The sequence below is a fragment of the Dama dama genome, chromosome 23, assembly GCF_033118175.1.
Source record: "Dama dama isolate Ldn47 chromosome 23, ASM3311817v1, whole genome shotgun sequence".
Lineage (NCBI taxonomy): Eukaryota > Metazoa > Chordata > Mammalia > Artiodactyla > Cervidae > Dama > Dama dama.
This window is the reverse complement of record NC_083703.1, coordinates 64,991,421-64,999,028: the sequence shown is the minus strand read 5'-3', so window position 1 is coordinate 64,999,028 and position 7,608 is coordinate 64,991,421. Positions and strand designations below refer to the sequence as shown.

The window sequence follows — 7,608 nt, the reverse complement described above, 5'->3', positions numbered from 1 at the left end:
ACTGAAATAGTGTCCGTTTCTTCATCGGCCATCTCAAGGAGAAGCAAACGATTTTCAGGGAGTTGAGGGTGTTCCTGAGAGGAATCTTAGTTTCGATCAGGGATCAAACCCCTGCAGGCATGGCCAAAAAAAAAAAAATCAACATATGGGTACAAATATCTTTTTGAATTATAATTTTACTTGGGTATATGCCCAATACTGGGATACTAGATCATATGGCAACTCTAGCTTTAGTTTTGTGAGGAAGTTCCATACTGTTTTCCATAATAGCTGCACCAATTTACACTCCCACCAACAGTATAGCACATATGTTAAGTATCTTATTTTTATCACATATTTTAATGAGTTTACAGGTTGCAAATGTATTTCTCACGTGACTGATACTCAAAGTTTGAAAGCCACTAGGCTAAAGTATGGTGAATGCAGACAGATGAGAAGGGGGAGATGGAATTATAGTTTTTTTAATTTTATTTTGAATAATCTTAGATTTAGAGAAATGTTGCAAAGATAGTATAAAGTTGCATGTCTATCACCCAACTTCCTCTAATTTTAAACATCTTACATAAAAAACTATGATGTCAAAACTAAGAGACTGACATCTGTACATCAGTATTAACTAAACTTCAGATTTCGTTCAGATTTCATCAGTTTCCCCACTAATGTCCTTTTCCTACTCCAGGATTCAATCCTGGGTACCACGTTGTATTTAGTAGATTTTGTTCTTAACGCATTGCATTTTACGGGCAAAAAGTATATATAATGAACTATCAGTTTAGTCGCTCAGTCGTCTCCGACTCTTTGGGACCCCATGAACCGCAGCACGCCAGGCCTCCCAGTCCATCACCAACTCCCGGAGTCCACACAAACCCATGTCGTCGGCGATGCCATTCAACCATCTCGTCCTCTGTCGTCCCCTTCTCCTCCTGCCCTCAGTCTTACCCAGCATCATACATTTGTTTAAAAGCGTGACCTGTTTTGTTTTTTTTTTTACACACTCAGCTAGCACCAGGCTAGTTTGCAACACAAATCTTCACCAAACTTGTTGGGAGTTGTGGGGATTTAGTCCCTGATTTTGTTAGTCAATTGCCTCTTTTTCTGCCTTGGAAGATTAGTTCAATTACGGTAACATTAATCAAGAGATAGGATATATACGAGTGAGTGGAGTCTGCGAGGCTTAGGACCAAAGTTGCATAATTTTTTCTATAACAAAACAATACCAAAGTGCAATCGCGGAGGGGTTAACGAGGACTGGTAAGGCTCCCCGGACTGAAATTTAAAATTTCACCATTTTGTGGTCCTTCTAATCTCAAAACAATTCTGCAAGGTAGGCAGTATTTTCCTCCTTTCGCAGAAACTCGAAAAGAAGTAACTGCTTGAACCCAAGCGCCAAATACTTGAGCAGATCCCATCAAGCAGCGTCGCTCCCCTAAAGGCGGAGCTAGTGCGCAAACGTCGCAAACTTCTCGCAAGAAACATAGGCAACTTCCGGGAGCTTTCCGAGATGCTCAGCGCGCTTGCGCCGCGCCGCCCCGTGACGTCAGTCACTCCGCCCCGCCTTTTCTGGAACGCTGAGCTGCTGAGCGGGCCGGCGGCCATCTTGTGAAGCGGAGAAGAAGGAGGTGGCTGCTCTGGGCTCCGGGAAGCCGTTCGGGCTGGGGCTGCCGGCCGCGGGGCGGAGGCACTCGCGCGGGGGGTAACTCGGGTCTGGGTTCGGGTGCCGCGCAGCTCTCGCCGGTAAGATTCCTGCAGCTCCGGAACGGGCGGGGCTGTGCGGGGCTCGAGCCGCCCCTTGGTGGTCCGGGGCGGGGCCTTCGGAGGCCTTGGAGCCCGCCGCAGCGAGCGCCCTACACAAAAGGGTCGGGGCTTGGCTGCGGGGGTCTTGGGGCGCCACTTGCGCCTCTCGGTCCTGAGAGGATGCAAGAAGGACACTAGAGAGGATGAGTCTGCCTACCGAAGAGGGCATGATGCCATAGCGAGGATGCCCCCGTTGTTTGAGAGGGGAGGAAGCCAGAGCTGGGTGCCCCAGCGGCCCGCAAACGAACGGGGACGGCAGTGAAAACACGCTACATTCCGAATTAACAAGATTCTCTATGCCCTCACGTGGGGCAGAGATTATAACTGTGTCCCAAAGTGAGGAGATAATCGTAGTGAGGACACTCCCTCCACTGGAAGTGGAATGGAGGCCCCTGAAAAAAGGGACTGGACATACCTGTGGGGAGGGAGCCTTAGTTGGTTCTCTCCCTTGAGTGTAGGAAGGAAGTCAGAATTGGCCGGCCGCCATGGAGGCCTGAAGGTAGAGGGGGTTGCTATGAAAAGCTTCTGAGGGCCAGCGTTGGGGCGGGGCTTGCTCTCTGGGGTGTAGTTAATTTGAGAAGGCCGCACGGGTGGCGTGGGGGTGAGTCCGCCTCGCGAGCCTTGTGAGAATTGTTAAGATGTTAGGCCCTTGGTTCCCGCGTAGGGAAGGGTCTGCTAAGAGCATCACTTACGTGTCCCTTGGGAGAGCCTCCAGCATTTATGGTGGAGGAGGTTCAGTGGGATGCGGAGACTGGGTGATTTTGATGGAGAGTGAACTGAGTGTTTTGATTGAAGGCTGGAGATGGTAGTTTGCGGCCACGTGAAATGAGTGGGAGCGGCTTTGATAATCCACAGGTTAGTGACAGGAAGATCACTAGTGCAGGGGGCTTAGTTGCTAGATTGTAAGTGCATGGACTATATGTTTGCCGTATAGTGGAAAATTTGAGCTCCGGTGAGGGTTACTCTGGATTATTCAGCTCTGAACGTACCGACAGCTGTGTACTGGAAATAGCAGACAACATAAGCGAGGTTTCTGGATCCTAAAACCCTTCTTGCCCCGGATTCCCAGAGATGACATAATGTAAATTGGGATAGTTGGCAGGAACCAAAATATACAAGATTAAGGTGATGGCAGTCGATATAACCTACTAAAAAACTGATTGCAACTGAAGGTTTTGTTTAAGGAGAGACTTCGGACGAGTATTTGTTTTAGAGTTTCTTGTATGGTTTTAAATGGTGTCATTTTTGTAAAATGCAGTACTGACATGAATTTCTTTGAATTTTATTATCTAATTTACATTGCTAATGCATTTCAGAGCATTTGTAATTGAAAAAAAAATCTTAGCCGTCTGGACATATAGGCCGATCTCGTTGCGTTTTGTTTTTTAATTATAGACATACACCAGACTGGGTCGTACTTGGTAGTTTTGATAGCGTGGAGGATTTTTGGATTTAGTGGAAGGAAATTGTGTTGAGGCGTTTTCTAAGAATATTAAAAAGCTGGGAGGAACTGTTACAGGAGGTTAAACAATGTTTATGGTAATTAATCTCTGAAGAAAATGATATGTTTGGCTTGTTTTGTAAAAGTTGAGGATGTGCTCGGTATTACTGGAAAATTTTAATGAAGCAGGGAATGCATTTTTATACCACATTTATATACATTTATATGCTCTATTATTGGTTATTTTGTTTATGGATTGTGATGCGTAATTTCAGTTTTTTTATGTTCATATCTGTTAGGTGAAAAATGTGAAGCTTTAGAAACCATCGCGGTAGTTCCTTGGAATGTACTGTTATACACTAATTCCAGAAAACCTGAGGCTTTTTTCACTTTCTTCGACATACCAAATGACTTGATTTTTGCATGATGAGTTTGGGGGTTGCTGGTACAATTTTTAGACGTGAAACTTGATTTTGTGGGCCAGTGTGTTCCAGATGTTGAAACTCAGCGAGTATTCATACTGTTTTTATTCCATTTTGTAGATAGTCACTCCATCCTTCTATTGAATATTTTCTTCTCTAGATGAAATAGGAAGAACTTCTGTCAGTAACGGTTGCGCAAAAGAGGTTTTTAGATATCCCTGCCTAAAACGCAGTGACTATCTTCCATTTCTCTGATCTTCTGCCTGGCCAGTAAGTGCTTGATAAATGTTTGTGGGAAAAGTGAATGTTGTTGTGTTTTAGGTCAACTAAGAAAAATCACTTAATCTATAGTTTTACCAGATTTTACTACCACCACACGTACACATTTTGGTTTGCATAGAGTTTAGTTCATTAAATTTAAAGCCTTAAAACCAGTAGTGAGGGTGAATGTGGTTGGCTAGGTTAGAAGAAATATTTTCTTTGAAGTCTAAAGCCAGTAAGACAATGAACTTTGTTGGCATTTGGGGGGATATAAAAAATAATGTCGTCTTTTTGGCAAGAGCATAAATATCATATTTAGAAATGTCTTTCTGATTCACTGCCTTTGATTACTGACTGGAGATAAATGAGAAAGTGGAGAAATGCGCTATCAAAGGTTTATATCTCCCTCAATGTCAGAAGATTTGTTTTAAGAACAGAACCTGAAATGTGATCCATTTGGGCATGGAGACAAAATTAAGTCGATAAAGCTATATTCTTTTTCATAATGTATACCATGATGTGGTTATGTTGCATGTAGCATGGTGCCCGTTATGATTGGTTCTCTGTTACTCATCTTTGTGGTGAACATTCAAAGGGTGCTGATGTTTTCTTTTGAATCTGAAGATCTTAGATTGTACCTGGACCCTGGTTCAAAACTGATTAAACAAAACAAAAAAAAAAACTGATTAAACAAAGTTAAAATTCACTTTCGGATGTTTATTACCAAATGAATAGTGAAAATGATCAAGTTCCGATTTGTGCCTTGGCTTCCTGGTAAAGAAGATTGTTGTCAGACATTTTATCCTGAAATTCCAAGTTTTTGGAATGGCTAGTAAATAAGAGAATCTGTCTTCTCCTAATAATATGCTAAAATTTTGTAGCAAATATTTGTGCATGTATCTGGTATTTGTAAAGTGGAAACAAAGCCACTATGTGAGTTAATTCTCAAAATAAAGTGCAAAAGAATACTAAAGCAAGCTGCTTGTTTTAGATCTGAAATATATCAGTGGATTTAATGGCAAATCAAGCCCATTTTCTCTTTCCCTTAGCTCTATGAGAAGGTAAAACATGCATTTTAGATGTTTTGTTGCTTAGAATTGTTTCAGTCTTTCTAAAATTCGTTAAAGCTTAAGGTGATTGGAATGAAATTTTCATTTTGGTATCCTACTTTTAGTTGCTTGCTGACATTTAAAATGCAGGAATGAGTAGGTTCCTAATGCTTCTGTTAAACAGTAATGCTTCTATTAAATCATTGCATCCCTTTCCAAGTGAGATGTTGAAAACAAAAGTACTTTAGTTCTCAATTTCTATTTGAAGGAAGGGATGTAATACGAAGAGTTGTGAAGTTCTGGCTTCTAGCCTGAGCTTCCTGTGTACTTTTCTTTGGTATGGGATGAGGTGGAGCTTCTGTTTTGCTGAAATAGAGAAGATTAACAATTTATGTCTTGATTGATTTTGTAGCATGTAAATTCAGCATGTTACACTTCAACTAGAGATTTGTCAAATTCAGCTGGTTCTTTTAACTTTTCTCCTTGTTCAGTAATTTCTGGCAACCCTGTAGACATTTTTGGGAGTAGATAGCATGTTCCGTTTGGGCTTAACTGGCTAATACCAAGCTTGTTCCTCTGTGAGTGGACAAATCTTACTTACCTTCTTGGGTCTGAAAGGGAGGAGGCTGAGGAACTTGTTTCCCTTGCCTTCAGGGCACATGTCCTGACCCCCATACCAGACCTTTTTGAATTGGAATCTCCAGTAGGAATCATCACTAGTGCTTAACTAGAAAATTACCTTAGGCAAACTTGTACATTTTGGGGAAAAAACCTGCAATAATTCATGCTCTTCTTTGTTTGGAACATAAACTTTATGTAAAGCAAGCTTTTTTCTGTTTTACATTGCCTTTTGTGACCTGTTAAAGTACTAGATGTGGCTTTTTAAGTAAAGAGTTTTAGAATTCTAGACAAATTAGTATTGATTGTACAACTATTAAAAGATTTAACACAATGCTCTGGACTTTTGAAAGTGTTGTTTATGACATATAGCATTTTTGTGGCAAAACAATCTCAGTGTTCTTTAGCAATTATAGTGGATGTTGATGTTTATTTTAGCTTGTTTCTTCAGAAAAGTTTGGAGTAACACTGAAACTTTTGATTATGTCTTTCTAGTGATGCATATTAAGTTCAATGGTGGTATCTTGATCTTGACAGATAGCTAAAAATAGGCATCATCATTCTAAGTAGGCTTCTGTGGGTAATCTGAATACCTGATAGTGACAGTTTTCTTACTCTTGAATATAGTTGTCTAATCATTTGGTCATATAAATTGCTTGTGAATTGTTCATAACTTCACCAGTTTGGGAGAAATTCCAGTGAAAGATGAGTGGTCTGTTTTTATTTTGGAAGTACTCTTAATATGCTGGACTTTTTATTTTTAACAAGTTTCTTGGAACAAGTTTGGCGTGTTAGAAGAAAAAAAAACTTTCCTTTAATATTTTGAACTCTGGTGGTTTTTAACTAGGAATTACTCCTACAGCCAGAACTTTTACTTCATTTATGTTTTTTTTGTTGTTCGACTGCTATTTTGGTGCAAAGGAAAATATGTTGAAAGAGTAATTGCCGTAATTTTCATGAATACCCTTGAGTTGATGGCTTAATTTGTCCAGTAACTGTAACTGTGTGAATTTGTGCTTTTTCGTAAAAGTTTGGTGGGAATCTGAGGAGATAGATTGCAGTTGGACTTGTGTTATGGAATTTTCTGGACTGGTTTAATCATCAAGTGATTAAAGCAATTACCAGATGTGAGGTTGAGCTTTATGACTGTTTTAGTTTTCACTTGATTCATTCTTCTTGGGCTAATTTATGACACATTCTTGATGTGTGTAAATATATAATATTTTGAGAGAAAGCATTTGAAAGCAATACCAAATAATAAATAATAAACACGTGGGATTTTGGTACCTATATTTTTTTCTAATACTTCATAATGATGTACTTCAGTGGTTTCATACTCGCCTTCGTAATATACAGTTCAGTGTGGCCTGTGCGTATTTTTGTGTTTCCTGCATTGATTTTTGCCTCCATTTATTCTCTATTGCAGTCTAAAAGTTGGTTTTAATTGGTTGCCCACAGGATTGACTTGACCTCTACTTCTTGTTAAGAAAATACATCTCTTGTTTTATCAGGTAAGAGCATTTGAATAGAGGGTTTGTTTTTATACAAAATAAAATGAGATAGCTTATTAAACAACATGAAAATACGTATAATAACTAAATGTGGTTTTTTTGTTGTTGTTTTTAACAAGCTTATTTGAGGGGTGGGATTGGGGTGGATGGGTGTCTTGAACAGTTGATTCCTTTGGGAGTCAGTTTTCTATGGATGCATTTCTTCTGCTGAATTCCTCATTATTAGGCAGTAAGTAGCTGTTTCCTTTCCTCGGTATCATTTTAGACCACCTACAAATAGAGATGCTTGTTATTGGGATGGTTTTTTAATATTCCTTTGTGGAATAGGTAGAGAAAATGGTAGAAGTATATATGTCATATGTTTTAGAGTACAAATTGACTTTAGATGGAACCTTATTGATTGGAATTTGATCCTCTTGTTAAATAACTAGGATAGGCTCAAGCAAGATAGATTGAAATGACTCATCTGTCAGACAGGTACTTTGTAGCAGAATAGCAGATTTTATTTCATG

The 7,608-nt window shown here is 39.8% G+C and overlaps 1 protein-coding gene across 11 annotated transcripts in view; it reads left to right on the top strand.

Moving 5' to 3' along the window:
• The first annotated feature begins 1,551 nt into the window (after positions 1 to 1,551).
• The window catches only part of LOC133045062 (copine-1), a 36,910-nt gene continuing 30,853 nt past the window's right edge, over positions 1,552 to 7,608 (top strand). The window contains exons 1-3 of one of the 11 annotated variants that reach the window (XM_061127152.1): positions 1,552 to 1,734; positions 3,818 to 3,927; positions 7,044 to 7,096. The gene's annotated coding sequence lies outside the window, so the exon portion shown is untranslated. Of the gene's footprint in view, positions 1,735 to 3,817; positions 3,928 to 7,011; positions 7,097 to 7,608 lie in introns of all 11 variants that reach the window. The other 10 variants (XM_061127150.1, XM_061127158.1, XM_061127149.1 and 7 more) reach the window with 10 other exon arrangements.